The sequence below is a fragment of the Manis pentadactyla genome, chromosome 6 (genome assembly GCF_030020395.1).
Source record: "Manis pentadactyla isolate mManPen7 chromosome 6, mManPen7.hap1, whole genome shotgun sequence".
Taxonomy (NCBI): domain Eukaryota; kingdom Metazoa; phylum Chordata; class Mammalia; order Pholidota; family Manidae; genus Manis; species Manis pentadactyla.
Genome location: NC_080024.1, coordinates 100183460 through 100195640, shown reverse-complemented (window position 1 = coordinate 100195640; position 12181 = coordinate 100183460). Strand labels below are relative to the sequence as shown.

The 12181-nt window shown below is 35.1% G+C and overlaps 1 pseudogene; it reads left to right on the top strand.

Annotated features, from left to right (window-relative positions):
- The first annotated feature begins 9336 nt into the window (after positions 1-9336).
- Positions 9337-10810, top strand: LOC118912199 (casein kinase II subunit alpha-like; annotated as a pseudogene).
- The last annotated feature ends 1371 nt before the right edge of the window (positions 10811-12181 follow it).

The following is a 12181-nucleotide window of genomic DNA, read 5'->3' as shown; positions in this document are numbered from 1 at the left end:
ATCCAGGTACTGTTAATTCCTTTCATATAGTTCTTAAGCCTGCCTCACATGAATGGACTGATGAGCAATTATCTGAATTTTTGAGGGCACTTCTTTGCACATCTATGGCATTCTCTGTCTCCTCTCTAGGAGTCTGTCCATAACACTTTAGATACCTGGTCTCCTTAGACTCTTAACTCCATCTCCTCAGTCTGGGAGTTTGCTGGGCTTTGCCTGTGTTGCCATCCCTGTACTGACACCTTAAATCAATCTTAAGTAGGAAGCTGGGCATTCATAGGACTGAACTTTTTTCCCATTTTTAAGGGATGCTCTGTACTTCATTTTCCAATATCTAGTTTATTGAAAAACATTGTTTCAAATACATTTTCCATTGCTTCAGTTTTTATAAATTGTAAACCAGAATATGCCCTCTCATGTCTACAAATCCCTCTCACACATATTGTGTTTGGACAAAGAACTATTCTAGATAAGAAGGTAAATTGCAAAATGAATTACTGAACACTCTGCCCTAACAGCAATAATAATCTTAGGTTGATATGGACCATCAGATGCAATAGATACAATAGGCTTTACCCGAGACAAGTTTATCTAACTGTAAAAAGGATTTAGAATAGGTAACAGCAGGAATAACATTATCATCATCAAAGCTCTGGTGACTGTAAGGCGCAGTTTCCAGCATCCTCCACTGTGCATACAGGATGGGCAAGATCACAAGTCATGAAGCTTGTAGGGTGCAGAACACCTCCAGCTCAGAAAAATGATAAACTTTGGGATCCCCTGAGCTTTTATACTTGCTCAGAGGTATGTGAGTAGTACCTATTTTCTAGTGTAGCTTAATATTATTAGTTATCAGTAACCAATCAATTACTGCTTTTTTCAGTAAGCAATCGGAAATGAACTACATGTTCTTTTTTGGTGCAGAGCACTTGTCTTAGACCTAATATACACTTACAAATCCATTGAGTTAATGTTGCAAGAATGATTCAGAGACTTTCCTGAAGCTAAAGGTAGAGTCATAGACACCTAGTAACTCTCCCCTTCTTATCCAGTAATTACCTATTATACTATTTATTCCATATGGATTCATTCACATTTCATTTTGTCACTCTGAACAGTCTGTTGTTAGTCCTGAATAAAGAGTAAAGGGAATATTTAAATTACAGGCTTATTGGTGGCAATTAAGATGAGAATGGAAGATAGGTGGAATATTTTATTTTTTCTTTCATAGTATTATGACTTCATGGATTTCTATATCAATGAACTTGGAAGCAATTTCCTGCATGTCTGGAATGGTAATTTATGGCATTTTGTAACTCTGTAAATTGGTAATCAATACTCTCTGTTGTTTATAATACATGAATTCTTTCTGAATATCATGAACTCAATTTTCTAACAGTATCACACACTCTGCCTATTATACACAAAGTATATACACCTATTATACACAAAGCACTGAATTCTACAAATATATGGTTGGGTAAATTGAAAATTATTAACAAGGTTCAGGTAATTTCTTCCAGTATCACACAGAGTTAACATACTGTCCAATGGAGCCCAAGTGACTCATAGCCTCTATTGTTCATTATGAATATATTATTGTTGAATTAAATGCATAACTTCATTTTCTTTTAAGGACAATAAATATATTTGGATACTAAAGCTTTTGCAATTAATACAACTATAACTTACTTGCTACTTTACCAACTGGTATTTCTATGTCAGCTGTTAAGTGAAAACAGGAAACCCCAGTACATGTCTAGCACATAAATTGATATAATAATTAAATGAAATTATACATGTGAGGGAACATTGTCAACTTTCGTGCCCTGCATTAAAAGAAGTAAGAGCCAAATAACTAGTAGGCTGTTCCTATACTCAAGACTGAAGTGGAGAATCTTGACAATGATCTACATTCCTCAAAGATGAAATTCTATCATCGTTAATTAGCTTTATCAAATTCTTTAATTGTATATTAGGCATAAATAAACTGATTTCACCTTAATTTTAAGTTACATGACAATAGTTCTCACAATGCATTGATCTTATAGGATTACTACTCAATACTGTATTATATAATTAGAAACTTTAATCAATTCATAATAATATGATTTAATTTTATATTACCTTTCACATAAATTTATGTAATTTGAGGGCATTAGGAAAGCTAACATAAAAGAGAAAAAAATATTGGCTTTATAGCTCAGAAATCACTTATAATTCAAAGCATGCCATTGCAAAATAGAGTTATGGAAATATTACAGATAAAAAATTCATTGTTAAATTATATTAAACAGAGAAATGAATTAGCTTCAAAGTATTTTCAAGTTAAAATAATTTTAAATATAAATCAGAAGAAAATTATAGACAATTTCTATTTCCCTAGTAGGTATTCTGACTTTATTCTTTTTATATTCATTATAAATGACAATCCTTTTATCTTTTAGTCTTATTAGAACTTATCAAATTTCATTCACCTGTGGCAAGTTTATCTTATGTGAGTTTATACTTTAAACTTACTCCTCTACTGCAAATGATTCACTTTCAAAATAATGCAACATTTGTGTTAACATTCACTGGGCAAATATTTATTGAACCCCTCCCATGTGCAAAAGCCACACCAAAAAATAAGAAGACAAAAGAAAAGAGAGGTTTTAACTATACTAATCCATAGTCTCATTGTGTTCACAATGTACCAATTAGCTGGATATTGCCGAGGACACAAAGCATGTATAAGACATGGGGAGTGCCTCTAGGACTAATGGCCTGACAACAGGGAGATGCATACATGTGAGACAGTAAAGGGCAATATAAAAATATCATACTTCACATTAAAATCTGTTAATTTATCAAACCTATCCAAATTATTGTTTCTGAGATAATTTTACAACTTACAATTTATGGAAGAAACAAAATTTGATGATTTACTCTCCAGGCATTTAATTATAATTCTTTCCAGTGCATTTAAACATTCTAGGATTTTAATTTGCTATTAGATTTGAAAATACAGCTTGCCTAGAAAGGAGAGTTGATAAAATGATTTTAACTGGCAGGAGGCCCATGTGTATAGAGGGATAGCACCAAGAGTCTCTCTAGCTCAAAGTTACTTAAGAAGCAAATTGAATTTAAACTTGTTTTGGGAAGACTCCATTACTCCACTACTAAATGATAAAAACTCAGTTGGAAAAGATGGCAACAAATGGTCATGTTTGTTCACAGTGGACCCAAGACTGTTTTTAAAGTATGTGCTGGGAATTTAGCAACCTGCATATGAAGAATATTGTGTGTAGACTGTACAGAAAACAAATAGAAATTAAAAATGGAAATATATTCTGCCATCAACAAATTAAAGTATGGATAATAAAAAAATGCAAAAGCTTTGTATGAGCAAACAGAGGGTAGTTAAGGTCTTATTGTCACTTTTTGTTTGGAAAGTGCAGGACTGCGGACTGATGTACTCAGCATGACACCGTAACTAGTTCTGAGCTTAAGAGAACTGTCCACTTGGTACGTGTCAGGGGCCGAACAGATCAAGAACTGCTCTTCACTAAACACAGGGTGCAAGCTGGCATTTCCTCTAGCCAAGGTAAGTGGTAAAGACATGATTATCATAAAATTATTTTTTAAATATACTTTGCATTAGTAGAGTTTTTCATATTGATTCTAAAATTAGTATTTTATTATCATTATATAGGATTTCAAAACAAATTCAGTGGGCATACTCAAGTGATAAAGTTGCCAAAATTTGAAAAGATTTTTCAAACTCCAGAAGAACGAAAATGACTTGACAGCGAATGAGTCTTCGCGACCTGCACCGCAGGAGTTGGTGTGGGTGGCTGAACGGATGGACCGCCTGGGTCTCCTTCCTTTCTTTCTTTTTCTAAATGGTGATTGACAGTAGGTCTTACATCAGCAACTAATTAGAACCTTTGTAAGCAATATCAGGTAAACAAAAAGCACTTTAAAGGACATTCCACAAGGCGTGGTGACAATTACTAATGAATTATTGTCTCCCATGTCTCTCTCAGATACTTCTCTGAACAATATGGCAAATCCTATAAAATACCAGCAAGGTCAAGCAATGTCTGACATACCCTGTTTTTGTCTACCTTTGGCAATGTAGATCTAATGAGGAATATCAACCCAAAGCTTCTGCAGTAAAGCCAAGAAAACAATTATAATTCTTTCATTAATGTGAAATAGTAGTACAATAATTAGAATAGTTAGAATAATAATTAGAAAACTGACTAAGTGCTTATATTCCATGACAATTTGGCAGCAATTTATTTTTTAAAAAATACATGATGATGATAAATTAATACACAAACAGACACATATTGGCAATCTTCCTCTTGGATACAAAACTAAGATTCTAAGCTCTCAGTTTACTATTCTATAAATGATAGGGCTGGATCGGACATTATATAAGATAATGTGCAAGTGAAGATTATAAGATTCACTATTTACATTCAGAGATTGTAAAAATAATTATCAATACCTTAAGTGATTATAATGTAATATTTTAAGAAACTTTTCAAATAAGTGAATTACCATTGTGATGTGAAGAAGTATCTGTTACTACTGAACATTATTCCACACAATTATGTTGGCTAATACTAATAAAAGTCAGTGTTGTTAATATTAATTTGTTTCATTTATTTGAAATATAAATGTATTTGAAAGAATGACACCTGATCTGAGAAACACACTCTGAAAGAATAAAAGAGAATCTTATCATTACTTAAAAATCAGCTTCTGCTCGAAGAACTATAACAAGTAATTGTTTTAGAGAATGGCACTGAGTTAAAATTTCATTGTATTTTGATTATGATTTTAAATTATTATAATAGCATATATCTAAGATAAATCCATATCCCAGAAACCTGAGTTAAAGAGATATTTTAGCATTGCTCACTCTTGTTTACTACATAAGAAATTTTCTTAATAAGCAAACAGAAACCTAATGTACAACTTAGCCACACACACATACAAAAATGTTTCAGATGGCTAGAGACATGCTTCCCATATACTATTGAAAAGATACATGCTATTTTTAGATAGTATATGTTATCATTAAAGGTATTCTGTTATATCGAATAGTACTGAATTTATACATCGTGCTAAATAGAAACAAAATTTTCAGGTAGTGTGGGGAACATAATTTTTGTTTGGTGATGTAGGTGTCCCACTCCATTGGTGCACAGAAACTGCTAGGTAGACTCTCCCAATGCGCATCCTATAACTTATGTACCTGGAACAGACTCATCAACTATTACTGGGTCTAATTAGAAAACAGATACCTAAGAAAACTAACCAGGATAGAGAAGTGGGGAAGTGAATGTGATGGGAACTGATACATTTCATTTATCATTAGTAAAAACCTATTGACTCACCAAGAGGAAAATATAACTGGAGTGAGGATTGTTTTCCTTACCTACATGTTCACTGCTATTGTTTTAGTAGAGTATTTTATGGTTTATCATGACCTAATGCCCAGTCATTTATGCTTATTAATATCATTTCTTACAATTCTCTTAAAAGAATGGCAAATCTACCACTATTTTGTTAGGTTATTAAAGACGCTACCACAGTATGAGTGAGAGTGTAAAAAATCTGTCAGTGGTAACGATTTGTATATTTTTTATCAATTTCGTTAATGATTACTTTAAGTCTTTAAAAAATAATTTTCATTGATTATTTTTTTCTTTTTTTTTGAGAGGGCACTTCTCATATTTATTGATCAAATGGTTGTTTACAACAATAAAATTCTGTATAGGGGACTCAATGCACAATCATTAATCAATCCCAAGCCTAACTCTCAACAGTCTCCAATCTTCTGAAGCATAATGAACAAGTTCTTACATGGTGGATAAGTTCTTACCTGGTGAACAGTGCAAGGGCAGTCATATCACAGAAACTTTCGGTTTTGATCATGCATCAAGAACTATGAACAATCAAGTCAGATATGATTACTCATTTGATTTTTATACTTGATTTATATGTGAATCCCATATTTATCCCTTATTATTATTATTATTTTTTAAAATAAAATGCTGAAGTGGTAGGTAGATGCAAGATAAAGACAGAAAGCCTAAGTTAGTGCTGTAAGAAGGCAAGTGTAGATGATCAGGTCTGTGCCTATAGACTAAGTATTAATCCAAGCTAGAACCTCAACCCCCCTGTTTTGAGAGAAATCTTCTGCATCCATGGATGTTTTGTTGCCCTTATCTTTTTATAAAAGTCAATATATATAGTAAGCTTCATGTTCAGTAATGTATTTAATGTCATTAAATATCAGAAAGAAACTTATTTGAATTTGACTTTCTTGGTTTTAGCTGTACCATCTTGGGGAAATTTTTAACCTTTAGTGCCTCAATTTTCCCATTTTAAAAAGAGAATAATAATTCCAAGATCATAGCTTTTTGTGGTGATTAAATCAATTGACAAAATAAGAAGTTTTGTCAATAGTTGACAAATATAAATGTTTTTAATAGTACCTGGCATATAGTAAACAATAGTATGAATTTTTATGCTTAATAAGATCAGCCATTTCCTTTTCATCTCATATAGTTCTTCCCTTTAAGGTATTCTAATATGGCAATATTTGGTGAATTCATTTTTCCTTTTATTAAAAATGTCAAAATGATTCCTAAAATGATATTCCTATAATCAATAATTATTGATAAGCTCTGAATTGATATGCCCTGATGTATATCACATCACAGTGAAAATCAAAATCAGTCTTTATCTACAATATTTTTCATTAATCGTGCTTTTGAAGTCTTGTTTCAGAATAATTAGTGATTTGGTTGGATCTAGTGTCACCAGTGAAAGCAGGTGTGTTATTTCCTTTTAAAGTTTCTAGTATTTCCAACTTACAGAGGAAAAGGTCAGATTGATATGCAAATATTTTAGTTATATTTCTAATGTCTAGTGTTCATTCAACCCGTTCAGCTCCTCTGGACTGATGTTGGGTTTCCTCATACCATATTCATCTAGTTCTCTGATATTAAGGAAGGAGATCATCCATGAAAATCCTCAATTCTCAGAATATAGTAGGAATGAAGTTTTCCCTGACTCCACCTTTACATACAACACTTTACTTTTATTTAAAGAGTATATCAAAGCAAGGGTTCCCACATCGATCTTATTTGTGGTTTCCATCTCTGAAAAATTAATGAAGTAGGGACACTGACAGTGGAAAAGGAAGTGTAGCGGCACTGGTCTCAGTTGTGGTTGTTTACACTGTAGTTGCTAAAGAACCCATTGCTATGCAGTTAATTCAAAAAAAAGACTGTGCATTCCTCTCTATTTTGTTTCACACCAGTAGATCTTCTCCAATTTGTAAGTCAAGCATGTGTCTCTAGCCATACTATCTCAATGGAATGAATTCTGTAATATGGAAGGTAATCAGAACATCCAATAATTACTGATATTGTTATGAATATTAGTGATTTATGAATTTTACCAATAAATTTTTTAGAAAGGATTCAGGAGAAATTTCTTCTGAAAGGGCTGCAGTGATGCTGTTTGAAAGAAGAATGCCTTTTGGCTCCCCTTTATGAATACTATAAGCAAAATTTTTTTATCTGGTATCAATACCAGGTATATCTAAAAAGCTTTGAAGAAAATCTATTTGGTATGTGTGTGTGTGTGTGTGTGTGTGTGGTTTAAATAAAGTATATTTTGAATCTACATAATATATTGTATAAAATATTTATAATGATACTTGTATATTTATAACAACACTTTTTAATCAAGGCAGAAATATTGCATGATTGACATGATTTTTCTTTATTATATTAGCATTTATTACAACTAAATATTTCAGGGCTTTAGAAAATACATCTTAGGTGTATTTGTGTACAAATTAAATTTGTATTCGTTAAGGATCAGGGGAAAATAAATGATGAAAATGACGTGTCAGATGTGACAGTAAGCACAGAAAATATTATCATTTATTGTTCTCCTAGTGAAGTTTCCTTTTTTTCTCTGCCTGTTCAATAGCACACAGATTTGTGTTTTTTTAACCCCACTGATTTGGGTGGCTCTGTATTGTGGAAAAGCCAGTGTAAATTGCCCTGAAAAAGAAAACAGAGAAGGTATTTTGAGAAGTTGCTGCTTGTCTTGTCTCTCTCAGTGTGATGTACAACACAGTGTCCTGCATTCCTATGTTCTTATCATAGTTTCTAACAACTACTTATCATTTGGGAGTAGTATTCTTCAGACTTCTGAGAGAAGCAGTTATTTAGCATGTTTTGCATGCAAAATAACAAGATATTTAAATGTATGGGCATGAGGATCAGATAGATTGATTTTAATTCTTGGCTTTGAAATTAAGGGTGGGGTAGGTGTCTTTTGTCCATATTTTTCTCAACAACGATCAACTATTGTTACTGATATTGTTTTTGTTGTGATAATTCTCTCTGCCTGATTTTTGCCTGGCTGAGATAAAAAAGAAATGGCTGGCATCATTCAATATAGGGGTTTACATTATTGTATACTACATGCAATATTACAAACATTTATTTGTGTTAGGTAATTTTTTTGCCATGGTACTGCCTCAACCAGTAGTTAACTTTACAAAATAAATGATGCATACTGTGGATTCTATAATTGCACCTACAAAGAGTCCCTATTCCCAAAGACAGCTGAGGAAGTTTGAGAATTTTAATTACAGCACGGACCTTATAGAAGCTGTACTAAGCAACATCTCCCTCTACTAAAATTCATAGAATAAATGAACTCATGGAAGTCACTGAATAAAATGTGTTATCACTTTTCAGTAATCTCACTACTTTGCTGGGTCATATTCCTGGGAAAAGGTAATTGGAGCAAAAAGAGACCATGTGATTGGACTTCTGTCTTTCTTAGAGGAAGAAGCCTCTAAGGTATGTAAGATCAGCTGCTCATCAGATTGTAATAGAAGTCCATTCTCATACTCTCTATGCAGAGTGTGTTTGATTTCTCTGTGAGAGTGTGTTGCACTCTTCTGCTTACCACTATTTCACTTCCCCCTCTGCTGAGAAGATAGCTAGTGTGATTACTAACGATTTCAGAGACCCTAGAATAGTTGAGATGGATGACAGCATAGACATCTGTATTCGGCCAGTTGTTTGGCATCAGATCAGAGCTCCCTGAGTTTGAATTTTTTAGAGATTATCCAATTGGGTTGTGATGGTTTGATCTCTCAGTCTCTACACCTAATACAAGATTTTTTGTATTATCAGATAGCAAGAGCTGATGGGCAAGCTTAGATCTCCCTCATAAGGACTCTACTCAACTTTTGACATCTTGATAAAATTTTAATGGAAATAGAGATGGAGTCATATTGTCTGTGTGAGGAGAGGGGAGAGCAGCCGCCACTGTGGATTCCACCACAGTTTGAAGAAAACAGGTCTGAAACAAAGTCTTACCCCCAGCTGCCTCTGAACAGTGACTGCCAGATCTCCAACATCAAGTCCAGTTTTGTTTGCCAACCTGTCTGACATGTCGGACCCTTGCCAAGCAGGGCCAGAGTTTACACAGATGTTTATACATATAGGCCCCGAGAGTATTGGGATTACAGGTCACATGTGGTGCGATGGAGAAATCAAGATGACTACCAGCTGGTTTGAAAATTAGGCCTGGGTAAATACAGTGAAGTATTTGAAGCCATCAACATCACAAATAATGAAAAAGTTGCTGTTAAAATTCTCAAGCCAGTAAAGAAGAAGAAAATCAAGCATGAAATAAAGATTTTGGAGAATTTGTGAGGTGGTCCCAACATCATCACACTGGCAGACATTGTTAAAGACCCCGTGTCACAAACCCCTGCCTTGGTTTTTGAACACGTAAACAACATAGACTTCAAGCAATGTACCAGATGTTAACAGACTATGATATTCAATTTTACATGTATGAGATTCTGAAGGCCCTGGATTATTGTCACAGCAAGGGAATTATGCACAGAGATGTGAAACCCCATAATGTCATGATTGATCATGAGCACAGAAAGCTACAGCTAATAGACTGGGGTTTAGCTGAGTTTTACCATTCTGGCCAAGAATATAATGTCCGAGTTGCTTCCTGATACTTCAAAGGTCGTGAGTTACTTGTAGATCATAAAATGGAAGATGATAGTTCAGATATGTGGAGCTTGGGTTGTCTGCTGGCAAGTATGATCTTCTAGAAGGAGTCATTTATCCATGGACATGATAATTATGATCAGTTGGTGAGGATGGCCAAGGCTCTGGGGACAGAAGGTCTATATGACTATATTGATAAATATAACACTGAAACCCACGTTTCAATGATACCTTGGGCAGACACTCCCATAAGCAATAGGAATGTTTTGTCCACAGTGAAAATCAGCACCTTGTCAGCCCTGAGGCCTTGGATTTCCTGGACAAGCTGCTGTGATATGACCACCAGTCACGGCTCACTGCCAGAGAAGCCATGGAGCATCCCTGTTTCTACACTGTTGTGAAGGACCAGGCTCGAATGGGCTCATCCAGAATGCAAGGGGACAGTACGCCTGTCAGCAGCGCCAACATGATGTCAGGAATTTCTTCAGTGCCAAACCCCTTTGCCCCTCAAACTTCTGGCGGGCTTGCCAGTGAATGCTGCTGCCAACCCCCTTGGGATGCCTGTTTCAGCTGCTGCTGGCACTCAGCAGTAATGGCCCCTTCTGTCTCCTGATGCCTGAGCAGAGGTGGGGAAGTCCAGTCTCTCCTTGATGCAGCTTGCACCCGGCGGGGAGGGGTGAAATATTCCAGAAGCACCATGTCTGAACCATTGCTTGTGGATTTATAGTAGTTCAGTCATAAAAAAATTGCATTAGGCTGATTTTTTTCCTTTTTTTCGTTTTTTTTTAAACTCGAACTTTTCATAACGCAGAGGATTCCCTGAAAAATTACCTGCGGGTGGACTATTTCACAGACAAATTGTTTTCTCCCCTTTCAAATTCAGTTCCTCATCACTATAGAACAAAGATATACCAGCTATGTTTGGGTGGAGATTTCTTAGCAATTTCTCACCATTACTCCCCCACCATCCCACACTTTCGGGATTTGTATCTCATGATCTTCTCCAGAGATTACAAAATGTAGCTTCTTCAAGAGTGGTGGGAAGAAAGGAGGAAGTGAGGACCCAACCTGTACGAGCAGTGTTCTGCTAGTCACATACATCACTTTACTCCAAAAGTGCTTCGGTGGGGTTATCCTGGTGAAACTAAGGGAATATGTCTTAGTTACACTGAGATGCTGAAATGCTACCCAACTTGCATACAGGTCCTGAAAACTTCTGTTCCATATGAATCATGCCTTACTGACCTAACCCTGAAGCCAACTCACTTATAATTTCAGTTTCAGTTTAGTTTAAAATGTTAATACCTTCCTTCCCAGGCTCTTTACCTTGGTCCTCTTGCCTTCCATCTCTCAACATGTTCTATAGCTGGTAGGAGGGGGAAGGCAAAATCTTTCTCCATTTTCTTTGACTTAGCCATTTTTAATTCAGTTAGTTAGTTACTGGGCATAACTTAGTGCTTTTTACAAAAGAAACAAACATTGTCTATATAAGCTTCATGCTAGTAACTCTTCAAGAGCTAATGAGAGATTAGCTGGGGCCACACTGGGTATGATTTTAAGCTTTCTACCTTCTTTTCCTCCTACCTTCTCCATCCCTCACATGCCATCTGATGAGAAGACCTTCTTTTCAGTCTTGGAAATGTATCTGAGAGGCAGGAGCAAAGCCACTATCTCCAGTGAAGCAGAAATGGTAGACCTGTAATTGTGGGGAAACTATAAACTCTCCTGTTACAGCCCTGCCAGCCCTTGGTGTGTGTATATATAAATAATACTTTGTCCTTCATACGTGAAAAATCCAGTGTTGGAATTCTTCGTTGTAAATAAACATTTGCCTTTATTTATAAAATTAAAAAAAAAGAGATGGATTCAACATACATCTGCTTCCAGGAAAATTCTAAGAATCATAAAGTTTGGTTCAGTAGGGTAGAAGTCTCACAGAGGCCTAATGAAATGACTCATAACATGACATAAGTATATCCCACAATAGGGTTTTCTTGCACAATTGAACATCACTCTGCACCTACAGCGCTGAAAGAGTAGCAAGTGTGTGCTGAGCTCTGAGTAGTCATGAGGTTGGTTAGGTAACTAAAGCCTTGATATGTCTTTGCACTTAATGA